Source organism: Eleutherodactylus coqui, chromosome 2 (genome assembly GCF_035609145.1).
Source record: "Eleutherodactylus coqui strain aEleCoq1 chromosome 2, aEleCoq1.hap1, whole genome shotgun sequence".
Lineage (NCBI taxonomy): Eukaryota > Metazoa > Chordata > Amphibia > Anura > Eleutherodactylidae > Eleutherodactylus > Eleutherodactylus coqui.
Window position 1 is genome coordinate 168,452,741 of NC_089838.1, and position 26,602 is coordinate 168,479,342.

The following is a 26,602-nucleotide window of genomic DNA, read 5'->3' on the forward strand; positions in this document are numbered from 1 at the left end:
GCTGGTGTGGTGTTTGCCACACAGAAACCAGGGGATATGGCATTGCCATTGACTGTGACCAAACACCAGATTCCCAAGACTGCTCTTCAGGACTGTAACCTTACCAGTCAACCTAATAATTAATTCTCCCTCTTATCTTTTTAGCATTCGGGATCCTTTTAATCTCAAATTCCTATTCTGGGCCTCAGAATGCAGGAGTTGGGACTGGGGTCCTGGAGAAATGATTAAGAATTATGGTTTTAAGCAGGAGTCATGGAAGAAGCTAGGAATACTCCAGAAGGAAAGTTAGATGAAACTTGTAAGTAACCTGATCCAACTGCTTCAGTACCTGCAATAGGCCCAGATACCTGAGTACAAAAAGGGCATCTTCAGGTGGATGTTCTTAGAATACATACAATTTGGTCTCCCGAAGAGAAGGAAAGAGGATATCTCCATCTCTTCTTAGCACTTGGCTTCAACTGAATGGCAATGCCTTCTTGGCCTGCTGACAGTTCATAAGACATTCCTGGTATTGGCTGCTGGCACCTTTGAAGCTTGAGCCACTATGAGAGGAATCTGTGGATGTTACCCATTCATTACTTCCACAGATGTGGATAAGATTGTTCACACCCTGCAGATCAAGTTTTGTAAAGACCCCCTATCCTGTTTATACTCTTTCGGTAGCAGAAGAGATATAGACATTGCTTCTTTACCAACACCTGTTACACACTACAGTCCCAGTGATAACCATTATGTCTAGAGAGAAATGTGCAATACATTTCTGACAGGAAGAAAAGATTTTGTTAGAAAAAGACATTTTCACCCACTAACTGTCACCATAAAAGATTGTTTTCAATTAGTTCCACAAAAAAGTCAGTATGTGGCTGATTTCAGAGATTTGTTATAAGGATTGTTTTCTGCACCGATATTACAGAAATTACACCTGAACCTTTTATGTTTCATTAGAACCAGAGTTATGGTGTTCTAACTCCAGTTCTGAAGAACTGCAGTAGAATCAGGTGTTACATCCAAAATAAGAGAGCAAAAAAGCATCAGTTTTATGGCCTTCTGAAAGTGGCCTTAATTAATACTCTGCATTAGGTTTATGTATGCAAATGGTAAATGTTACAATGCCTCAGCAACGCCGCCTATTAGAAATTAGCCTTCCTAGAAGTCAATATCTGATCTTGTAACATAACTGGGAATATAGCTCAAAACCAAAGTCTTCTTCAGAAGAAAAAGATAGCGATGTACAGAAAAACTGTTTGGGGTTTTTTGTCCAAAGTCATGGCCAGCAATCATGACAGGTGATTGTATAAATGATTAAACTTAAATGACAACATGTGTGGCCTCTGCGCCTTTTATGTAGGGACAGTCAGGACCCCTGTTTTTGAGATAGATGTGTAATCCATGTGGAAAAATCTCTGTAGATTCCACCATGGAAATACCTTTACTATGTGTTTATAATGACTATCCATACCTCTCTCCCTCCCTGACAGTGAAAACTATTTCAAAAGTTTTCAATTTACAAATAACTTTACCATGATCGCCGTGACTAGCTGTCACTGCAATAACATGCCCAGAGACCACACCGATGAATTTCTGGGCAAAGCTGTGTCTTCAGCTGTTTTGGGACAGCTGGGTCACAGAGTTACATGCAGGGAAGCTGGCAGATGTGCACAGAAGTGCTTTCCCACAGTGATTGCGGTGATTAGCTATCACAGCCATCACATGCCTGGAGACCTTGCTGATTAGTCTCCAGGCAGCCTTGCGATCTGAGCTGTCATTAGACTTTAAGATCATGGTGCTCCACGAGGGGCCTCTAGGGGAACTCTCTGCAGGGATGTTGTAAAACGTTTCTGCAAGTATAGATACGGGTTGCCTGGAAGTTTACAACCAATGGGCAGTCATAAAGTGGTTATTCATAGCTGAAAAAAATCAGTAGAAAGCAACTGCCATTACCAAGAAATTTGACAAATATGGACAATCCTAAAGCAACCCTCTGGGCCTGGAGAAACGAAGATGGCCACGTCACTTCTCTGAATGCCTAATGTACACTGTGCATTAGTATGCATCATTAGTCTAAGACACTAATGTCCTCTTCACACTGCAGAGATGGATTCTGCATGCAGAATCCTGCAGCAGAATCCGGCTCTGCCAGCAGTGGCGTTCGCGCATACCTGGTAGTTTATTTTTCCTTTGTACTGCGGATGGTCCACACGGCTCACCATTGGACATACACAGTACAGATTTTTTTTAAAAAACGACTTCTTTTCTTCCACGTTTTTTGTGCAATGTGATTGTGGAAGGGCTGTAGATTGGGTGTCTTCCATTGACTTCAATGGAAGCCATCCATGCAGAATAAAAGAAAAAATAGAGCATGCTGCGATTTTTCCTCTGCTTGCGGAAACTGCAATTGGTTTCCTCAAGTGTGCAGGAAGAATCTATTTCACATAGCATGCTATGGGTGCCATTTGCTGCAGATCCGCAGTGCGGACGCTCACTGTTAGTTCTGCAGCAAATATCTGTGGGCAGGATCCCTAAACCTGCTTTGTTTAACCAGTGCTGCCCGCATGAGCAGTACTGACTAGTCAGAGCAGCATGTGGTGCTATATACTAATGCACAATGTAAATTAGTTAGTCAGAGAACTCGTGTGGCCATCTTTGTTTCTCCAGGCATGAAGGGTCACTTTAAATATAGATATACAATTCTTAAAGCCTGCAACCCCGTGCTTCAGCATCCAGCTATGCCAAATGTCAGTTTTAAAAGTAATAAAACATATAAAAATATATGAATTTGGTATTGCCCTAATGGTATTAAAATTAATAAATATTCTATTGCACCATGAGCACCGTAGAATCAAAACCTGAAGAACAATAGTGCACTTACATTACATGGTATATTAAATGGTATAATTAGAACATATAACTTGCCATGCAAAAAAAACTCAAAAAACCCTCATTTGGATTAGTCAACAAAAACATTTAAAAGTTATAGCTCCTGGAAGGCAGGGATGAAAAAATGACAGTGAAAAAAAGAAAATTGGTTCAGTGAAAGGGTTAATTTAAGGACATGGTAACATAATGTACTGTTGACTACCCCTGTCAACAGAATCACGCCACATCTTTCTGACATAGATTAATTGCAGTCTGACTTGCCATTCAACCAAGTATATCGAACATGCACTTGCTAGGTTTCCTTATGTAAAAATATATTATTAAAACAACCAGACTTTCAGGAGAAAAAAGTAAAACCTCTTAGCGCATATTCATGAGAGTTATAGTGCATCCCAGGAGCACAGATTTGGCCTTACACATAACTTAAAGTTAGCAGACTCGATGCATATGCAGAGTGGATCAATAAGTGGGATTTTCTAGCATTAAAGACTTTGCAGTAGTGAAGCCAAAGCTCTTGCTATATGTGTCTTCAATTGCAGAGAGCCGACATAAAAGCTGAAGAATACGTACACATTTGTCTTTTCAGTATGCTTTAGACATTGTTAAAGTATAGTCTTCTAATTTGGCACAAAGCAGCTGAGCAGCTTCAGAATAAGCCTAAGGCACAAGAGGAGAGTGACAGATTGCTGGGATATAATTTAATATGTCACCTTTTATGAGCTCAAAAAGATACATTTTAGTGGACAGAAGGAGAGTTATAACTTACTGGAGCAATATCTAATTAGTTAAAAGCAAGTTGCTAAGTTGCTGCAGTAGTTCTTTCAGCTAAAATCTCACAAAAGAGCAAGGTATCCTGGCAACCAGCTTGGGGGATTGAAAAAAATGTGTTTCATTGTAGTGCAGAAATGCCAATGTCAAAGACGAAAGACTTTTTCATAGCAGATCATTCCCAAGGGGAAAGTTCTGCTACACACGACTTGTCTCTCTTATGAAATACATTCCCTTATGTAAGTTTTCAAGACTCCCTTTGGGTATGAAATTGTATTATGAAGCATCAGGCTTAAACACATCATCTCTTTATCTTCTTTTGTCTTAGTAGACCAAGATATTATTTCTCTTGCTGGACATAGTATATTATTAGTCCTCTTAGATTTAGTTGCTTGCTCCAGTTTTGCAATACAAATCTTGACTGTAATAAATGGAAAGTGTTTGATGCATGAGAGCATCACAAACGAGAGGGCAACCATTTGGCTGTTTTCTTAATTCAAAGCATTAGGTTCACAAAAACAAGACATGCGTGCATGTGTAAAAAGACTATATGGAACCTGTGGGCACAATATATCAAAAAAAGTACATTTAATTGTTTTAAATGTAATTTTAAAGCTATTTGAGAAATAGCTGCAAATTCTAATAGAATTTGGGAAAGTAGTGGTTGTGATTCAAGACAGGGACGATGTACAACTGGTATAGATCGATATGTGTTAAAGGGGTTGTCCCGCGCCGAAACGGTTTGTTTTTTTTTCAATAGCCCCCCCGTTCGGCGCGAGACAAACCCGATGCAGGGGTTTAAAAAAAAAAAAAACGCATAGTACTTACCCGAAACCCCGCGCTCCGGTGACTTCTTACTTACCTTGCGAAGATGGCCGCCGGGATCTTCACCCACGGTGGACCGCAGGTCTTCTCCCATGGTGCACCGTGAGCTCTGTGCGTTCCATTGCCGATTCCAGCCTCCTGATTGGCTGGAATCGGCACACATGACGGGGCGGAGCTACGAGGAGCAGCTCTCCAGCACGAGCGGCCCCATTCAGAAGGGAGAAGACCAGACTGCGCAAGCGCGTCTAATCGGGAGATTAGACGCTGAAATTAGACGGCACCATGGAGACGAGAACGCTAGCAACGGAACAGGTAAGTGAATAACTTCTGTATGGCTCATATTTAATGCACGATGTATATTACAAAGTGCATTAATATGGCCATACAGAAGTGTATACCCCCACTTGCTTTCGCGGGACAACCCCTTTAAGGAAGTGCACAAGTTCTCATATGCAATTCAAAAGTATCCATGTTCAAGAAAATGTCCCATTGGAGCAGAGAGATGTGGGAGGAAATAAGCTGCCATGCAAATCATAGTCAGAATTTAGAGGCTCCAGTCGTTCATTCTTTATTTAAGGTAACTTTTTAAATGTAAGTGGCAAATAAAAATCCTATGTGACTTTTGGAGAGGGCTGTTACATGTTGCCCCTGGAACCTGTAGTTCTATGGTTTACCAGTTGCACACTTCCACAGGTATGGGATGATTGAGTTGGCTGGGTGTGTGGACACTTAAACTAGCTCCTGTTTATCTATGCATGCATGTTATCCTAAGTGGGGTTTCTTTCTGTCTGTGAGGGGATCAGACTTTAGGTGCAAACAATGACTTGTTCAGTGCATGTTTGAAGGTGTGGACTAAACTTGGTGTGAGCAAGGTTGTGTTCAGTGTTTGTCTGAAGGTGTGGACTACACTTGGTATGAACAATGTCTTGTTCAGTGTATGTCTGAAGGTGCGGACTACATTAGGTGTGAACAAGGTCCTGTTCAGTGTATGTCTGAAGGTGTGGACTACACTTGGTATGATCAATGTCTTGTTCAGTGTATGTCTGAAGGTGTGGACTACATTAGGTGTGAATAAGGCCCTGTTCAGTATATATCTGAAGGTATGGACTATATTAGATGTGAACAAGGTCCTGTTCTGTGTATGTCTGAAGGTATGGACTACATTAGGTGTGAACAAGGTCCTGTTCTGTGTATGTCTGAAGGTGTAGACTACACTTGGTGTGAACAAGGTCTTTTTCAGTGTATATCTAAAGGTGTAGACTACACTTGGTGTTAACAAGATCCTGTTCTGTGTGGTGTTCCCTTTATGTAGCAGTCATTTTGTGTGGGAATAGGTTCACGTTCTGTGTATGTCTGTAGGTGTTGACTACGTTAGGTGTGAACTTTCCTGTTCAGTGTATAATATGTTGTATTTCCCTTGTCTGATGCTCCTGCTCATTACCATCTAGAGGGTTACAGTTAGCCCCTAGGTTGCTGCATGGGGCCGTCCCTATCAAGACATTTGCCCCACTTCTAGGCAGGGTCCCACTTTCCTTTGTTGTCTTGTAGGGACCTACAAGACAAGCACCCTTGACGTGAGCTTGTGAGCTTATGTGTTTTGGCCAAAATACAAACCGATACCTCATACTTTAAGATATTTCCATTTGTCTGTAAGTTTAGTACATTGGTAAGTATGAGGCTATCTGGTGTGCTGTTGGGTCTGATGTACCTGTTCTCCATGTGGGTGCTTGTATGCATGTTTAGTTTATGTTTGATGTTGGTAACATAGTATGCTAGGCTAAAAAGAGACAAATGTCTATCGAATTAAGCCTGCCCCCCCCTTCCTTATTGATCCAGAGGAAGAGAAAAAAAAACAGTAGTCAGAAGCACATTCCATCCCCCTACTCCCATTTCTCCTTTCCTGTTGTAAAATTCATTGCATTCATGTAGGTTGTTATTTCCACAGCCTGTATGAACGTAACAAAAGGCAACATTTCATCAGTTAAATTAAGCATGTGAGAAACTTTGTTTATGATTATTATTATTTTAATGGCATTGGTGCATTCCCTCCTTTTGTTGAGAATCTTCAGTGACTAGTCTGCAATAGCCTGAAAGTTCTCTGGATGGTCTTTTGCATTGCAGGCTACTCTAGCTACTAAGCCTTTGAAGTGCCCTATCAGTAAGGAGATCTTTCTGCTTTCAGTTGGGCAAGAGAACCAGCAATGCTCTGTTGGCGTGGAGGAGGGAGCAAAAGCCTGCAGCAGCGCCACAGACCATCACGAGGACGAAACACTAGCGATAGGTCAGTATAGACCCACCCTGAGCCTCGGCTTGTAAATTTTTTGCCTTGCAAGCAGGCTCATACCCCGAGTTTTTGCTCGTAAATCAGAGCAAAAATTCAGGAGAGAGCCTGCATGCAAGTCAAAAAACTCACAAGCTGAGGCGCTTGCATCCCAAAGTACCACTGTACATATAAAAATTGTAACTTTTTTGTTACTATGAACCCTTTTCAAGCCTCATAGTAGCTAATACATTGCAGTTTTTATAGGTAGTTGGAAATTGATTTGATGCTCCTTTGCATTCCTGAGATATATTGCAACAGAGAACAGAGGGGACATCTGGTCCTGTCTATGTACAAAATAAAAATTTTTAGGAACCTGCTCTCTGGAACAGGGACAGTGCCTGTGCCTTTATTTGAAGGTGTTACCTTGTGGCTTAAAGGGATTTTGTTACCAGGATCATGAAGTTTGCCCCATAAAAATGTTGCTCCAGAGATTGTAGCTGCAGGAAGATCATAATTAATACATTTGCAAACCTTGCTATTGGAACTGGAAAGAAAGAACACAGACAAAAAATTCTGAAGAAAAGTAGAGCAGCAAGAGACACCGATCACAAACTAAAATGTTTTTACACAAATGCACAGAGCATGGGAAACAAAAAAGGAAAATTGGAGCTCCTAACACAGGAAGAGAAATCTGATGTCATAGGCATCACAAAAACTTAGTGGAATGATACACATGATTGGAATACAAGGCTTGAAGGATACAACGTATTTAAAAGAAACAGATGAAAAAAAGGTGAGGAGGTATTACGTTATATGTTAGAAAAACATTCGTCTCCACAGAGATTCAAGCTTCAGAGCATGGTAGCTCTGTAGAAACTGTTTGGCTAAGAATACAAGGAGAGAACAACAGAAAGGACTCTATTGTAGGCGTTCACTATAGGCCGCCTGGACAAGCTAAAGATATTGATGAACTCTTTCTACATCAGATGGCCAAGCTCTCAAAAAAGCATGGCATTGTGATCATGGGAGATTTTAACTATCCAGACATTTGTTGGGAATCTCTCTGAGGTAAAAGTAATGGATCCAACAAATTCTTATCCACTTTTGCTGACAACTTTATCTTCCAAAAGGTAGAAGAGAAAACAAGAGTATCTGCTATCTTGGACCTAATTCTTACCAACAGGGAGGGAATGGTTGAGGAAGTAAGGGTGGCTGGGACCTTAGGAGGCAGTGATCATTCTATCCTTGAATGTTGGATAAAAAGAAGAGGAAGACCTGAGAAAACTCAAACCTCAGGGTTGGATTTCAGAAAGGCAGATTTTAATGAACTTTAAAAGAGGGTAGGAAGAATCCAATGGCTGGATGTTCTTGAGAACAGAAATGTCCAAGAAGGTTGGGAAATATTGCGAAATGAGATTCTCACAGCACAATCGTTAACAATCCCTAAAAGAAGGAAGAATGGCAAGCATTTAAAGTGACCAGGATGGATGAACACAGAACTTGTACACAAGTTAAAAACAAAGAAAAACATGTTTATCAAAAGGAAAGAGGGGGAGTATCTAAAGAAGAATATAATGCGGTATGCAAAAACTGTAGGGCAAGTGTCAGAAAAGCTAAAGCTAATAATGAATTGCGGCTTGCAACAGAGGCTAAAAGCAATAAAAAAGAATTTTAGGGGTATGTCAAAAGCAAAACAAAAGTCAAAGATGCTAATGGATGTTTACAGGATGAAAATGGTGAATTGGTTAAGATTAGAGATGAGCAAACCTACTCGGCCACGCCCCTTTTTCGACCGAGTACCGTGATTTTTCAGTACTTCCGTACTCGGGCGAAAAGATTCGGGGGGCGCCGTGAGTGAGTGGGGGGTTGCAGCGGGAAGTGGGGGGGAGAAGGAGAGAGAGAGGGTTCCCCCCTGTTCCCCGCTGCTACCCCCACACCGCCACGCCTCCCCCCGATCCCCGGCGCCCCCCAAATCTTTTCACCTGAGTACTGAAGTACTTGAAAATCGCGTTGCTCGATCGAGTAATTACTCGAAACAAGTACGTTCTCTCATCTCTAGTTAAGATTGATGTTGAGAAGGCCAAACTTTTAAATTCCTGTTTTGTATCTCTTTTCTCTCAGAAAGTAGATGGAACATCAACTGATCTTCCCTGTACTATTGGGGGAATAAAAGAATGCAGGCTATCTATAAGCAGAGAGATGGTGAGGGAACACTCAGCTATCTTAAATGAATTCAAGTCTCAAGGTCCAGATGAATTGCATCCTAGGATACTAAAGGAAGCAGCGGAGGTAATTGCTGAATCACTCAACATAATCTTTTAAAATTCCTGGAGAACAGGAAAAGTCCCAGAAAATTGGAAAAAGGCAAATGTCCCTATCTTCAAAAAAGGGAAAAAGGTGGATCCAGAAAACTACAGACCTGGGAGCCTAACTTCTATAGCAGGAAAGATCTTTGAACAAATTATTACACGGCATGTATGCAAGTACTTGGATAAAAATTGAGTAATTAACCAGAGCCAGCATGGGCTTGTAACAAAGAAGTCATTCCAGACTAATCTAATTTCCTTCTATGACAGAATCATTGACTGGGTTGATTAGGGAAAGGTGGTGGATATAGTATATCTTGACTTTAGTAAAGCATTTGATAAAGTATCTCATATCATACTAATTTAAAAAATCACCAAATATGTGATTGACAAGGCAACTGTTAGGTGGATTCACAACTGGCTTAGTGATCATACTCAAAGAGTAGTCATAAATGGTTGCACATCCAAGTGGAAGAATGTATCAAGTGGGGCACCACAAGGCTCTGTCCTAGACCCAGTGTTGTTCAACATTTTTATAAATGATCTGGAGGAGGGAATTGATGGGAAGCAGATCAAATTTGCCAATGACACAAAATCTAGGAGGGATAGCTAACACTAGGTAAGAAAGAGAGAGTATTCAAAAGAATCCAGAAAAGCTTAAACAGTGGGTGTCGACTAACATAATGGTATTTAACAAGGAGAAATGCAAAGCTTTACATCTGGGGAGGAAAAATGAAAAAAGCACATACAGAATGGGAGGAATTGGGCTAAGGAACAGCACATGTGAAAAAGACTTGGGTATGCTAATAGATCATAGACTGAAGATGAGTCAACAATGTGATGCAGCAGCCAAAAAGGCAAACACAATTCTGGGATGTATTAAGAGAAGCATAGAGTCTAGATCACGTGAGGTAATTATCCCCCTCTATTCTTCCTTAGTCAGACATCATCTGGAATACTATGTCCAGATCTGGGCACCCCACTTTAAAAAAGACATAGACAAACTGGAGCAAGTTCAGAGAATAGTTACCTAGATGGTGAGCGGTCTGCAAATCATGTTCTATGAGGAACAGTTAAAGGATCTGGGAATGTTTAGCTTGCAAAAAAGAAGTCTGAGAGGAGACTTATTAGCTGTCTACAAATATCTGAAAGGCTGTCACGGTGCAGAGAGATCAGCAATATTCTCATTTGCACAAGGAAAGACTAGAAGCAATGGGATGAAACTAAAAAGGAGGAAACACTAATTAGATATTAGAAAAACTTTCTGACAGTGAGGGTGCTCAATGAGTGGAACAGGTTGCCACAGGAGGTAGCAAGTTCTCCTTCAATGGAAGTGTTCAAACAAAGGCTGGACAAATATCTGTCTGGGATGATTTAGTGAATCCTACACTGAACAGGAGGTTGGACCAGATGACCCTAGAGGTCCCTTCCAACTCTACTTTTCTATGATTCTATGAAGTTTGACTTTGAACTGAGCTCCAAGTGAAAGAGGCAGACCATTAAGGTCTTTTCCCACCTGCAGCATGCAGAGTAATGGCTCCGAGTCAAACTTCATGAACCTGGTGAGACAAACTCTTTAAGCCTGCTGCTACACTTAGTGAGCCTTCATCACTTTTCTCTGCTAGCAGGAGGTGGTCAGGAGTCCAGGATGAGATGCTTGTCTGAAGCTGGGTTGTGGAAGCTGGTGAGGGATTTAAGGCTACTGCAGTGCTTCATGCTGCACTTGTAGTCCAGAGGTATATGCAATGGTGTCATGTCACCATCTTGAATTTCTCCTGCTGTGGAAAAGAAAACTAATGACTTGCTTGGAGCAGCTTCTGTACTTTTGGTTTTGCCTATATCAAGGTGTGGGACATATCTCCATCTGTGCAGCAAATTAGTCCAGCCTGAAGGTGCTTACATGCCCTATGAGATGCAGGTCTTGAAGCTAGTAGTTAGAGCATCCATCTGACTCAAGTTTTTAAAAAAGTACACAGATATAGTAGATAGTTTGAGTTTGGGTTGCACCAGCAGTATTCAAGCAAACTGTCTATAGTAGGAAAATGAGAAATATGAAAAGCAAACATTTATCTCCTTGTGAAAAGTAATGAGATTGGCAGGTAATCTAACACACTATTCTATTCCTTACATATAAAGCTTATAGACGTGGCAAGGTTTTATGTGCGATATAATTGATTTTGATATCTAGTGGTAATCACTGCCTGCAAATGACCCAAAAATGTTTTAAATTAATTAAAATTTGTGTTATAATTGAAACGAATCTGTGTAAGGCTGCCTGTCCACGGCCATGACAGTATATTGCTAGTGATATTCCGCCACGGGGGAGGAGGGGGGAGCACTGACAGGTCTCTGTGGTAGCCTGTAGGCTACCGCAGAGAATCGTGGCAAATAGCAGCATGCCACGATTTTGATCCCACGAGCGGAGAATCGCTATGATTCTCCACTCATGGATGTTGGGCTGCACTTTCCATAGTTAGCCTATGGAAAGCTTTCACTGTGTTACCTGCAGCCGGATTATCGCCGTGGATAACGCAGTGACACATCGCCCGTGGACAGGCAGCCTTACTACATTTCATTGCATTCCAAAAGGCTCTATTATGATGATTGTCACATGAGGAATTATATTCTCTTTTCTAAAAGTTGTCCATATAGCAATGACTGATCTGCTAATATCAGGCTCCAATCAATTGTTTAACTTCTATTAAAAAAATTGCTGGATCACAAGTTAGATCCCCTGTGTGGTGGTCCAAAGTTTCTGGAACAGAGTACACCGCTTCACTATAACTAACCTGACTTCTGCAGCCCCACTGGACCCGGTCTGGGCAATCTTCAGGTATATAAACCCAGATAAACAAAGATGTACCCCAGCAAGCCGTAAAATTTTGTTCATGGTAGCCATGGCAGGGGTGAAAACGGTCTTACAGACATAGATTGACGTGAGGCCCCCCTCCCTACAAACTCTTCTTGGAGAAGCTCTCCTTTATCATGTGTATAGACTGGGTGAAAGCCTCTTTCCAAAAGAAGACGCGGGTAGAGGGATTTTTCGAGATATGGGAAAGTTTTATTGCTATCCTACCACACAGAGTAAAAAGAGCAATACACGAGTCTTTCAGAACGACTACATGGTACATGACGAGGTCTATGACTGAAGACCCCCCAATTGGTGGAGTGTAACTGACATGGGGGGTGCGCTGAGGGTCCGCATGTGCCGGAGTGCTTATTCGTATCCAGGGCGGAGAATATGTTTCTGTTCGGAATTATATGGAGGAGGAGAGATGCAGAAGACAAATTTTAAAAAAGTTATAATAATAATGGTGTCAACTTGATCCATGGTTGGTTAGGTTGTTGAAATATGTTGAAGGTTTATTTTTTTTTTGTTTTTTTTTTTAACCATAATGTGACCCCATGTTTCCCGATCTTTTTTTTTTCTTTCTCCTTTCCCTCTCCCCTCTGCCCTTCATACAAAGTGAGAATGCTGGAAAAGCATATACCAGCATTAATGTTTAAATTTTATTGACAAGGATAGAGGAAATGTTTTCCTACAAGTTAAGGATATTCAGCATTCTACACAAATACATGTTTTGATAAACATGCTTGATATACGTATATATATATATATATATATATATATATATATATGTTTTGTAAAAGTATGGAAACCCTGTTTAATGCAAAAATGTTTAATAAAAACAAGTTGAAACAAGTTAGATCCCAAAAATGTGAGCATGTATGCCCAGCCTTACTGACCATAATATTCTTTCTGGCCTTTAACCCTTTCCAATAAACTGTCTGACGTCTAAAGACATTATGATTCAAGGCTGTACAGCTCTGATGTTGGAAGACATCCGTCAGGGTTCTCTTACTGTATATTGCCAGCCTCTCTGCTGTTGGATTCTATCCAGTGTGTCACCTCATGCAGTACTTGCTTTAGCCAGCATATAGCGCCATTGTATAACGGCTGAAAAAGAGTTAGCCCCCTAGGAAAACAAGGATACAAATTGGACTGGAAAGGGTTAAAGGGAATGTATCATCTATATGTCTTACTAATACAACCAAATAATGAAATATATTTTTTTCTTAAAAATGTTTTTATTTTGTGTTTGAAGAGTTCTTATTCAATTTTCTGTACATGGGGCTGCCATTTTATCAGATTTGCAATTAACAGCATTCAGAGATATGCTTTATCTGTAAATGCAGGTCTGTCTGGAGTTCAATCAGAGGTATTATTACTGAGTGGGGCCTCTATGTGGTATTATTACTGAATGGGGACCTGTAAGGGGCATTATTGCTGAGTGAAAGCTTATTTGGCGCATTAGTACTGAGTGGGTGCCTATATGGGGCATTATTATTGAGTGATGGCTATTTGGGGCATTATTACTGAGTGGGGGCATGAGGAGCATTATTGTTGAGTAGGGGCACTTTTTTTTTTGAACATTACATTTTTATTGAAAAAAATTTAAGGGTAACAAGTTACATATGATTTACATGTGTGTATATTTCCGAAAATATACGTATAAATTTGTGAAACACAATAATACTTTGGATAGCAAAGTTAAAGAAAATAACTAAAACAAAACAAATAAGACTGAGCTCAATTATGGTCAATGTTGACAGACTTTTAAGGTGAAAAGACTAGCAGACTGTCAATGATTTAAAAGTCAAGGCATATATCACAGAGTATTTTGGAGCCAGGCTGCCCAATCCCTTCTAAATTTTTCTTTTTTATTAAAGGCACTTGCACTCATCTATTCAAACCAACAGTTATTATTTACTAATCTGGTTATTTCAGATGTGAAAGGAATAGAGTTGTTTTTCCAATGGCGAGCAATAATTACCCTAGAAGCAATTAGAATGTGAAGCAAGGGAGTACGAAGTGGACTGGGCAGCTGATCCGTATCTACATTTAATAAAGCCATAGCAGGGTTAGGATGCAGATGAATACCGCTAAAGGTTGACATCAGTTGAAAGGCCTGCTTCCAGAAGCTCAGAACATAACAGCAGTCTCACCAAGAGTGTAGCAAAGTACTGTCTATTAAGTCACACCTCAAACAGCGATTAGAGAAGCGGGGTAAGAGTTTATTAAGAATATGGGGCGTGAGATACCACCTATATAGGACCTTGCGGGAATTTTCAAAGACCAAGAAAACTGATGAATAGGCCTTGCACCATTGGTTATATGAGAATGTAGTTTTTAGATCACATTCCCATTTTCTTTTTAGGTGACACATGGGGTCAACTGAGGGGAAATTTAGAATTTGGTAACAGATAGAGAGGCCTTTATTGGAACCTTGGAGGGAAGTCAACAAGTTGCCCAGTTTTAAAGGTACATTAATTCTCCGAGGAGGAGGAAAAGATTTTAGCAAGTGGGTGACTTGAAAATATTTAATAAGATCTGATTGAGGAATGTTGAATTTGAGAGTCAGGTCAGCAAAAGATATAAAGGATTCTCCATCCCATAGTTGGTGAATCTGCGATAGACCTGCAGTAGAGATAAGCAAGCATACTCACTAAAGCAAACTACTCGAGCGTGTAGTGCCTTATTCGAGTACCTGCCCGCTCATCTCTTTAGCCGAATCTTTAGAGACGAGCGGACAGGTACTTGAATAAGACACTACTCGCTCGAGTAGTTTGCCTTAGCGAGTAACCGGTGATTGGTTTTAAAAAAGAGCTGGGTTAATAAATTAAGTTTTAGTGGGCATTTACCTAATCTATACTTTTCGATTGGGACCCAACATTTGGATAGGTCATCCAGCCATAGAGGTCTAAGTTGATCAAAATAGTTGCTCTATAGTAATGAATAATTGATGGAGAGCTCAATCCAGGGGTACTTTTAATGTGTGGATTACCTCAAGTGGCATTACTACTATCTGGGGCACTATGGATGGAGAGATTATATAGAATTTTGAAAAATGAAGCTAGATTCCTGGAAAATTGAAAAGCCAAAATATCTGTGTCAAATTTTGCAGAGAGATGTGACCAGGAGAATTCATCATGATAGTCTTGGCCAAATGACGAAAAAGTGAAAGTGAACAATTCCAGTTGAAGAGGACGTCTACTGTGATCACTGTTATATTTTATATGTGTTACGTTGTGCTACTGGGATTTGTAGTACTAAGGTTTCTAGCAGCACATCTCCACAGGTGGTGAGTGATTGAGCTGGCTGGGTGTGGTATTCTCCAGCAGCCAATCTCCTTTAGTCTGCAGCACATATAAACCCAGCTCCTGTCAGTGTTTGTCTGGTGTTCAGGGTTAGCAGTCATGTTACTTCAGCTTGCTGTGGGACTTGTGTCTTGTTGTCTGTCCTGTACAACTTGCTGTGTGACTTGTGTCCTGTTGTCTGTGCTGTTGCAGCTTGCGGTGTGAACTGTGCCTGGTGCCTCTGGACTCCTGGTTAGTGAAGGGACTAGCGGTATAGCCAGGAGCTGTGACGTGGCCCACGAGCTTCCGTATTTTGATCAAAATGTCAACTAATACTTGGTATTTATAGCTTATCGTCCGCTATTAGTGTTTGCTGCTGTATGGTGTGATTCTGGCTCTGTGTGTCAGCTTTCTCTGTCCAGTTGTCCCTGTCATGGTGGCATGTTTATGTGTCCTGTCCTGGGTGTGTGGTTCCTAGAAGCAGCGAGGGCCAGATCCCAAGACCGCTGGGCCGACCTTTATCAGGGCGATGTTCCCACTTAGGTAGGTCAGTGTCACTAAACCTAGTAGTAGATAGGGAGAGGTGTAAATCTGTGAAGTTCCTTGTGCTCCTACTAGAGATGAGCGAGCACCAAAATGCTTGGGTGCTCGTTACTCGGGCCGAAAATTTTGCGATGCTCGAGGGTTCGTTTCGAGTAACGAACCCCATTGAAGTCAATGGGCAACCCAAGCATTTTTGTATGTCGCCGATGCTCGCTAAGGTTTCCATTTGTGAAAATCTGGGCAATTCAAGAAAGTGATGGGAAGGACACAGCAACGGATAGGGCAGGCGAGGGGCTACATGTTGGGCTGCATCTCAAGTTCCCAGGTCCCACTATTAAGCCACAATAGCGGCAAGAGTGGGCCCCCCCTCCCAACAATTTTTACTTCTGAAAAGCCCTCATTAGCAATGCATACCTTAGCTAAGCACCACACTACCTCCAACAAAGCACAATCACTGCCTGCATGACACTCCGCTGCCACTTCTCCTGGGTTACATGCTGCCCAACCCCCCCCCCCGCACGACCCAGTGTCCACAGCACACACCAAAGTGTCCCTGCGCAGCCTTCAGCTGCCGTCATGCCACACCACCCTCATGTCTAATTATAAGTGCATCTGCCATGAGGAGGAACCACAGGCACACACTGCAGAGGGTTGGCACGGCTAGGCAGCGACCCTTTTTAAAAGGGGCGGGGCGATAGCCCACAATGCTGTACAGAAGCAATGAGAAATCCAATCCTGTGCCACCTCCATCAGGAGCTGCACACGTGGGCATAGCAATGGGGAACCTATGTGCCACACACTATTCATTCTGTCAAGGTGTCTGCATGCCCCAGTCATACCGCGTTTTTTTATAAATAGTCACAGGCAGGTACAACTCCGCAATGGGAATTCCGTGTGCACCCACAGCATGGGTGGCTCCCTGGAACCCACCGGCGGTACATAAATATATCCCATTGCAGTGCCCTGAACAGCTGATGTAATGTCATGTTAAATGCAGGTGGGCTTCGGCCCACACTGCATGCCCCAGTCTGACCGGGGTTTTTAATACATAGACACTGGCAGGTACAAATCCCTAATGTGAAGTCCCTGTGGACACACAGCATGGGTGGCTCCCTGGAACCCACTGGCGGTACATAAATATATCCCATTGCAGTGCCCATCACAGCTGAGGTAATGTCATGTTTAATGCAGGTGGGCTTCGGCCCACACTGCATGCCCCAGTCAGACTGGGGTTCTTTAGAAGTGGACACATGCAGTTACAACTCCGTGTGGACCGACAGCATGGGTGGGTGCCAGGAAGCCACCGGCGGTACATAAATATATCCCATTGCATTGCCCTGCACAGCTGAGGTAACGTCAGATAAAATACAGGTGGGCTTCGGCCCACACTGCATGCCCCAGTCAGACTGGGGTTCTTTAGAAGTAGACACATGCAGTTACAACTCCGTGTGGACCGACAGCATGGGTGGGTGCCAGGAAGCCACCGGCGGTACATAAATATATCCCATTGCATTGCCCTGCACAGCTGAGGTAACGTCAGATAAAATACAGGTGGGCTTCGGCCCACACTGCATGCCCCAGTCAGACCGGGGTTTTTAATACATAGACACAGGCACGTACATCTCCCTAATGGGAAGTCCATGTGGACCGACAGCATGGGTGGCTCCCAGGAAGCCACCGGTGGTACATAAATATATCCCATTGCAGTGCCCAGCACAGCTGATGTAACGTCAGCTTTAATGCAGGTGGGCAAAAAATGAATTGGATTACACTGTAGGCGAGGGCCCCAAAAAATTGGTGTACCAACAGTACTAATGTACCTCAGAAAAATTGCCCATGCCCAACCAAGAGGGCAGGTGAAACCCATTAATCGCTTTGGTTAATGTGGCTTAATTTGTAACTAGGCCTGGAGGCAGCCCAGTTAAAACAAAAATTGGTTCAGGTGCAAGTTTCAACGCTTTAATGAGCATTGAAACGTATAAAAATTGTTTACAAAAATTATGACTGAGCCTTGTGGGCCTAAGAAAAATTGCCTGTTCGGCGTGATTACGTGAGGTTTCAGGAGGAGGAGCAGGAGGAGGAGGATGAATAGAATACACAGATTGATGAAGCTAAAAGGTCCCCGTTTTTGATGGTGATAGAGAACGATGCTTCCATCCGCGGGTGCAGCCTACGTATTGTTTAGGTATCGCTGCTGTCCGCTGGTGGAGAAGAGAAGTCTGGGGAAATCCGGGCTTGGTTCATCTTGATGAGTGTAAGCCTGTCGGCACTGTCGGTTGACAGGTGGGTACGCTTATCCGTGATGATTCCCCCAGCCGCACTAAACACCCTCTCTGACAAGACGCTAGCCGCAGCACAAGCAAGCACCTCCAGGGCATACAGCGCGGGTTCAGGCCATGTGTCCAGCTTCGACACCCAGTAGTTGTAGGGGGCAGAGGCGTCACGGAGGATGGTCGTGCGATCGGCTACGTACTCCCTCACCATCCTTTTACTGTGCTCCCGCCGACTCAGCCTTGACTGGGGAGCGGTGACACAGTCTTGCTGGGGAGCCAGAAAGCTGTCAAAGGCCTTAGAGAGTGTTCCCCTGCCTGTGCTGTACATGCTGCCTGATCTCCGCGCCTCCCCTGCTACCTGGCCCTCGGAACTGCGCCTTCGGCCACTAGCGCTGTCGGATGGGAATTTTACCATCAGTTTGTCCGCCAGGGTCCTGTGGTATAGCATCACTCTCGAACCCCTTTCCTCTTCGGGTATGAGAGTGGAAAGGTTCTCCTTATACCGTGGGTCGAGCAGTGTGTACACCTAGTAATCCGTAGTGGCCAGAATGCGTGTAACGCGAGGGTCACGAGAAAAGCATCCTAACATGAAGTCAGCCATGTGTGCCAGGGTACCTGTATGCAACACATGGCTGTCCTCACTAGGAAGATCACTTTCAGGATCCTCCTCCTCCTCCTCCTCAGGCCATACATGCTGAAAGGATGACAGGCAAGCAGCATGGGTACCCTCAGCAGTGGGCCAAGCTGTCTCTTCCCCCTCCTCCTCATCCTCCTCATGCTACTCCTCCTCCTCCTCAACGCGCTGAGATATAGACAGGAGGGTGCTCTGACCATCCAGCGACATACTGTCTTCCCCCGCCTTCGTTTCCGAGCGCAAAGCCTCTGCCTTTATGCTTTGCAGGGAACTTCTCAAGAGGCATAGCAGAGGAATGGTGACGCTAATGATTGCAGCATCGCCGCTCACCATCTGGGTAGACTCCTCAAAGTTTCCAAGGACCTGGCAGATGTCTGCCAACCAGGCCCACTCTTCTGTAAAGAATTGAGGAGGCTGACTCCCACTGCGCCGCCCATGTTGGAGTTGGTATTCCACTATAGCTCTACGCTGCTCATAGAGCCTGGCCAACATGTGGAGCGTAGAGTTCCACCGTGTGGGCACGTCGCACAGCAGTCGGTGAACTGGCAGAGTAAACCGATGTTGCAGGGTGCGCAGGGTGGCAGCGTCCGTGTGGGACTTGCGGAAATGTGTCACACACGACCATGCCTGGTTGGAGGCTCAGCGGCGCAAGCCAGCGGTCGGTCTGCTCGGTCAGACCCTGCAGCAGTTCGTGGGCCGTGTGCCTCTTCTCTCCTAAGCTGAATAGTTTCAGCACGGACTGCTGACGCTTGCCCACCGCTGTGCTGCCGTGCTGCGCGACACCGACTGCTGGCGACGTGCTGCTGCTGACACATCTTGATTGCGAGACAGAGGTTGCGTAGGAGGAGGAGGAGGGTGGTTTAGTGGAGGAAGCATACACCGTCGCAGATACCACCACCGAGCTGGGGCCCGCAATTCTGGGGGTGGGTAGGACGTGAGTGGTCCCAGGCTCTGACTCTGTCCCAGCCTCCACTAAATTTACCCAATGTGCCGTCAGGATGATATAGTGGCCCTGCCCGCCTGTGCTTGTCCACGTGTCCGTTGTTAAGTGGACCTTGGCAGTAACCGCGTTGGTGAGGGCGCGTACAATGTTGCGGGAGACATGGTCGTGCAGGGCTGGGACGGCACATCGGGAAAAGTAGTGGCAACTGGGAACTGAGTAGCGCAGGGCCGCCCCCGCCATCATACCTTTGAAAGCCTCCGTTTCCACAACCCTATACGGCAGCATCTCCAGGCTGATAAATTTGGCTATGTGCACGTTTAACGCTTGAGCGTGCGGGTGCGTGGCGGTGTACTTGCGCGTGCGCTCCAACACTTGCGCTAGCGACGGCTGGACGGTGCGCTGAGAGACATTGGTGGATGGGGCCGAGGACAGCGGAGGTGAGGGTATGGGTGCAGGCCAGGAGACGGTAGTGCCTGTGTTCTGAGAAGAGGGTTGGATTTCAGTGGCAGGTTGGGGCACAGGGGGAGAGGCAGGGGTGCAAACCGGAGGCGGTGAACGGCCTTTGTCCCACCTTGTGGGGTGCTTGGCCATCATATGTCTGCGCATGCTGGTGGTGGTGAGGCTGGTGGTGGTGGCTCCCCGGCTGATCTTGGCGCGACAAAGGTTGCACACCACTGTTCGTCGGTCGTCTGCACTCTCAGTGAAAAACTGCCAGACCTTTGAGCATCTCGGCCTCTGCAGGGTGGCATGGCGCGAGGGGGCGCTTTGGGAAACAGTTGGTGGATTATTCGGTCTGGCCCTGCCTCTCCCCCTGGCCACCGCACTGCCTCTTCCAACCTGCCCTGCTGCTGCACTTGCCTCCCCCTCTGAAGACCTGTCCTCAGTAGGCGTAGCAAACCAGGTGGGCTCAGTCACCTCATTGTCCTGCTGCTCTTCCTCCGAATCCTCTGTGCGCTCCTCCCTCGGACATACTCCAATTACTACTACCTGAGTGATAGACAACTGTGTCTCATCGTCATCGTCCTCCTCACCCACTGAAAGCTCTTGAGACCCCGGGACCCCGGGAACTTTCCAAAGGTTGGGCATCGGTCACGACAAACTCCTCCAGTGGGAGAGAATTCGGAACCATTGCTGCCCATCCTGGGCAGGGGCCCGAGAACAGTTCCTGGGAGTCTGCCTGCTCCTCAGAATGTGTCATTGTAATGGAGTGAGGAGGCTGGGAGGAAGGAGGAGCAGCAGCCAGAGGATTCAGAGTTGCAGCAGTGGACGGCGCAGAACTCTGGGTGGTCGATAGATTGCTGGATGCACTTTCTGCCATCCACGACAGGACCTGCTCACACTGCTCATTTTCTAATAAAGGTCTACCGCGTGGACCCATTAATTGTGAGATGAATGTGGGGACGCCAGAAACGTGCCTCTCTCCTAATCCCGCAGCAGTCGGCTGCGATACACTACATAATATTTCATATAAGTTTGTTTCTTATACATTTATGATATAGGATTTTGTTAGTTGGAGAACTACTCCATTTCCCCATCGGCTGTCAGTTGCCTAGCTCCATATTGGCCATTCTAATACATGGCAACAGCTTAGGGATTGGCTGGCAGACAGTGGGGTGATAGTGAGGAGTGAGAGAAGAAAGAGCAAACATCAAATAAGAGCAGAAGGGAGAAAGAGGAAAACAGTGCTGTGAGAAGGAAAGGTGTAGCAAATACAAAAGAAAATTATAATAGAAAGAAAGATATAGAAAGAAGAATTATATTAAGAAAAGAAAGATATAAGAAAAGGTGTGTGTGTGTGTATATATATATATATATATATATATATATATATATGAATAGAGACAGAGAATTATAGAAGAAAGAGTTTTAATAGATGAGAAAGAGATTGAATTTATGAAAGAGAAGACATTCTTCAATCATCTAGCTCTATGAAAGAAAACCGACACAGAAGTGAATCTATATGTTTATTTGTTCAAGTGGGCTCAGGCTTGGCTATGAACTGGTATCAACAATTACCATAATTTCCAACTCAACCACGAGTAGCAGTCACTAATGTCGTAACCCAAATATTCTTTTGGTTGCCGCCTGTTTGGAGGACGGCAAAACAACTGCCTTCACCACAACTTCCATTCTGAATGACGCTCCACATAAATACCATGTTCGCTATTGACTGTGGCATCTATGGAGTTAAATAACAGAGAACAGAGTCTTTCTGATCATTGTCGTTACAGTGAGGGCTCGACTGTCAGTCAAAACAGGGATCACGTGGGCACAGGATACATGACATAAAAAAATGTCTGTCATGGGAGCTAAAGACAAGCCAGTCTATGATGTTCATTTACGTCAGGCTTAACTTGTTAGAAGTAGATGGCACCTTAATGTATGCCTCCAGTCCTGACATCTGTGCTTTATAGTAAATTAGCCGCTGCGAGCTATGCACACTGCAAAGGACTCTCCTCTTATACCACTTCCGTGGCTGCAGCAGGCGATTTGCTGACTCCTGCCTACTTGTGTTCATCCCACTTGCTTCTAGGTTTTGGCCTACATATAACATGGGGCCACTTTGTAATTTTGATTTCCCAATTCTTTCTTTGTGTCAGTCTACTAAATCTCTGAAAGCTGTAAGATTTTGGGATTTTTTTTTACTATAGACATTGACATGGAAAAATGTAAAGAAAATAAATCACCAAAAATTCTCAAATGTGTTTAAAATATAAAATTTCAACAAAAGGTCAGTTTCTAATAGCCTATTTCTTTTAAGCATCTGGAAGTTTACCAATCTTGTTTAGCTGAATGACTGTGTTCCTGCTTTAGTCAATTAACATATGTTTTAGACATTGTACAAAGGTATCTGGGTTTCACCTCTACTAATTAAAGTAAGATTTAATCTTCCCTAGTTTTAAACACATTCCCAGTTTATAATGTATTAAAACTACTTTCCTCTTGTAGTAAAAATACAGTGCAATTAAAAGTCTTATTGTGCTATTTTCATTAACTCGAATGTTGACATATTTTCCAAATATTATTATTTAGGACACACATGTCGAACACAAGGCCAGTGGGCCGAATCCGGCCTGCTGCCTCTTTTTAGGTGGCCAACTAGTTATGCATTAAAACTTAAAGGGGTTATTCAGGCAGCACCCAGTAGGATACACCAGGGTCGAAGCGGAAGCGCTGCTCCAACCCCTGTGAAATGGGCAATGCTCGTAATTGCAGGAGCAGCTCTCATTGAAATCAAGCACGCCGGCTCTCTGGATAATCACTTTAAAGCAATTCTACTCACCCCACCTGCAGCTCCCGTCTGGCAGCGCAGTACAGAGTCTGTGACTGCTGACTTCTCCTGACCACTGATGTCTGCGCAGAGGTGAGAGATCAGCAGTTACAGACTCAGCAGCTGCCACTGGACCAGAGCTGGAGGAGGGGTGAATGTAAAGCCTGTAGGGGTGTTGCCTGGCCAGTGGCCCACAGGGGAAACTATTGTCCTCTGGCTGGACAGCATCCCTGGCACCACTATGGGGGTTACTATTACTACTGTGGCGAATATAGGGCATAATGTTACTACTCAGGCCACTATGGGGGCCACTGTTGCTACTGGGGCCACTACGGGGTCACTATTACTACTAGGGCCACTATGGGGAGTTACTATTACTACTGGGACCACTATCAGGGTCAGTTTCACTGCTGACGCCACTACGGGAGCGCTGTTACTACTACAACCACTATGGGCGTCACTATTACAACTGGGACCATTATGGGGAGTCATTATTACTACTGCGACCACTATGGGAGTCATTATTAGGTATTGTTCACACGGCATAAGCACATTTTTGTTCTGCAAATGCGCTGTGTATTTGCACGACCAAAAATCGCGTGCACCCGCATATTTCAGTTGCTCTTGTGTGTTTTTAAGTGCACAATTACAGTGCATATTTGCGCGCACAAAAAAGAACACAGACAGGCTCATTGAAATGGTGCGCAAATATGCATGTTACCTGTGTATTTACGGTGTATTTGCGCCCTCCCATTCACTTCTTTGGCCTATTGAGATGCGTAATAAGCACCAAAATAGGTCATGCCGCATATTTTTTCATGCAATTGCACATCATGTAAAAAAATAGGCCCATGTAAAATCAATGTGTTATATTCGCGGTGTATTATGCGAGCAAAAAAGTGCACACATAATACGCTGTGCAAGTACACTAATGTGAAAGAGCCCTTACTACACAATTACAATCGGCCCTTAGAAGGCAACCACACAGCTGATATGGCCCTAGGTGAAAATGAGTTTGACACCCCTGATTTAGGAGTTATCATAATGTTTCTACCACTTGTGAATTTCTTAATAGAGGGTTTATTAAGAGGCCTCCATACTTCACTGGGCACAATCAATATGTGATTATGAAGCTCCAGCTGGGAACCACTTCTAAAAATACACAAAAAAAATTGTCTTATTCTTACCTTTTGTCACAATTCATTAACTATTTTTTGTTCAGGGTGAGTTTTTTTTGGTAGCTAATATTAACATCTGTTGCAATGGCAGGGATTGTGGCCACTTAACCTATTATATAGATACTGTAGTCAATAACAACCACGGCATGGGATGCTAAAGGATGTCCATTGCAGTTGGGCACCTAATAAATGCGCTCAGTTCTGCCATATTCGTACTCCTATTAGGCTCTGCCGGAAGCAGGATTTAATACAATACCTGTCAGCATTATGCTGACAGGCAAAATACACTGCACAGAAGAACTGCAGTATATTATATCAGCAATGAAGCAATCACATGGTCAAGTTTCTTAGTTGCACTAAAAAAAAAGTAAAGAACGTTAAATGGCATAATAAACAACTAAATAAAACAAAAAATAAAAATGCGTTATGTCAAAAAATATAAAGAAATAAAAATGTACACATAATTGGTATAGGCATAACTATAATGACCCACATTACAAAATAAATGTGATAGTAATCCCTTGCATTGAACAGCATAAAAAAGAAGAAAAAGACAATACTAGAATTGCTGTTTTTTGTTTATACTGTCTCTCAAAATACAGCTGTTTCTGCTATCTTGGCCACCTGTGGTTGACAAGGGTTGAAAGACCCCTCTCATTGCAAGCATGAGAGGGGTTAAACATCATTATTAGGGCTCTTCCACACTGGTGATAGATCTTCCTGCGATGCGAGAGTGAGTGAAAACGCATGATTTTGAAACCAATGATTTTCAATTCTTTCATTCTCATTTGCGATGTTTTCACTCACTCCAAGTTGCAATAAAAAATATGCAATATCGCCCATTGAAATCAATAGGAGAAGATTGCAAAAGAACTTTGGAATCCCCCATAGTGAGGAGATAGAGAGGGGCAGAGCTACAGGGGATCTCTTACATATCTCCCCATATTTGGAGAAATAGGGAGCGGGGCTACAGGGCTTTCCCAGGGCTTCTCTGAGAGTGGGGGCGAGAGGGCAGGGCTAGACAGTGGGCGGGGCTAGAGGGGTTCTCATAATGATTCTTCTCTAACCAAGAGAGGGGCTAGCATCGCTGGAAAATCTATCGCCAGTGTGGAAGAGCCATTAAAGTGAGCCTACACTTAATTGAAATGCAAGGAAACCTAGTATAGTATATTTATGGTTTAAAGCTTTTTCCACACACATTTATTGCTGGCATTTTGTGCACCTAAAAAAGGTGCATAAAAAAGCCAGCTACATTTTTAACCAGTACATGCATTTTTAGAGGCATTTCTTCAGTGACATTTTTTTGTTCACTCATTTTTTTATGCTCTTATCATGACTAACTAGCCTAGTCAAGGTCATAACTAGAGATGAGCGAGCGTACTCGGAAAAGCACTACTCGCTCGAGTAATTTGCTTTATCCGAGTATCGCTGTGCTCGTCCCTGAAGATTCGGGTGCCGCTGCGGCTGACAGGTGAGTCGCAGCGGGGAGCAGGGGAGAGCGGGCGGGAGAGGGGGAGAGAAAGATCTCCCCTCCGTTCCTCCCCGCTCTCCCCTGCAGCTCCCCGCTCCGTGCCGGCACCCGAATCTTCAGGGACGAGCACAGCGATACTCGGATAAAGCAAATTACTCGAGCGAGTAGTGCTTTTCCGAGTACGCTCACTCATCTCTAGTCATAACCATTAAAGTGAAGCCTCGTTCACACGAACGTGATTTTAGCGCAGTAGAGGTGCATGAAAAAATTGCATCTATACTGCACTGAAAATCGCATTAACGAGCTATTTTTCACACACACAATACCCGAGCTTTATGCACGTGAACATTGACCATTCACTGAAGCAGCATGTTGCTTTAAAAAAGTGCAGTTGCTCCCGGAGGGGAGAGAGAAGAAGCCTCACAGAGCTTTGTGATTTCCCCATAACAGAGAAAGAGTAAGGCTATTAATCCATAGCCCCGCTCTCTCTGCTATTGGGTTCCCTGTGGGACAGGCCCAAAGTACAGAGAGAGAGGGGGTGGGACTAGAGAGAGAGGTGTAGGCTAGAGGTCTCGTCCCTGGGATTTCCCCATTGCAAGTTGAGAGGGGTTAGAGGGGCAGGGGCAGAGGGTGGATCCCTCTAGCCCTGCCACCACTCTCAGGGAAGCCCTCTAACCCCGCCTCTCTCTCTCCCCCCTGTGGGGAAATCCCTTAGAGAACCCAAAGCTGGGGAGATAAGTTGAGGGAGTCCCCTACTGCCTCTCGCTGCAGGGAAATTGCCCAGCAATGGGGCTGGAGGAATTCCCCACTTCTTACAACGGGACATTTAAAACTTGCTGTCTGTTAAATACAAGTTTAGAACTCAGAAGCAATGTTTGTTAAAGTCACAAATCAGGCAGAAGGATGTTATTGAAGCTTTAGGAGATATTTAATGTTTACAATAATAAAACCAGAAATGTAAAATATATATATATATATATATTAGCTTTTATTGCATCTCTAATAACCATTAGAAACGTAATCTTGCATCTCTGTTTAACACGAACAGACAATAATGTAAGTTATATGTTGTAAAAACTCAATAAAATACTTTTGAACATAAAACTTGCTGC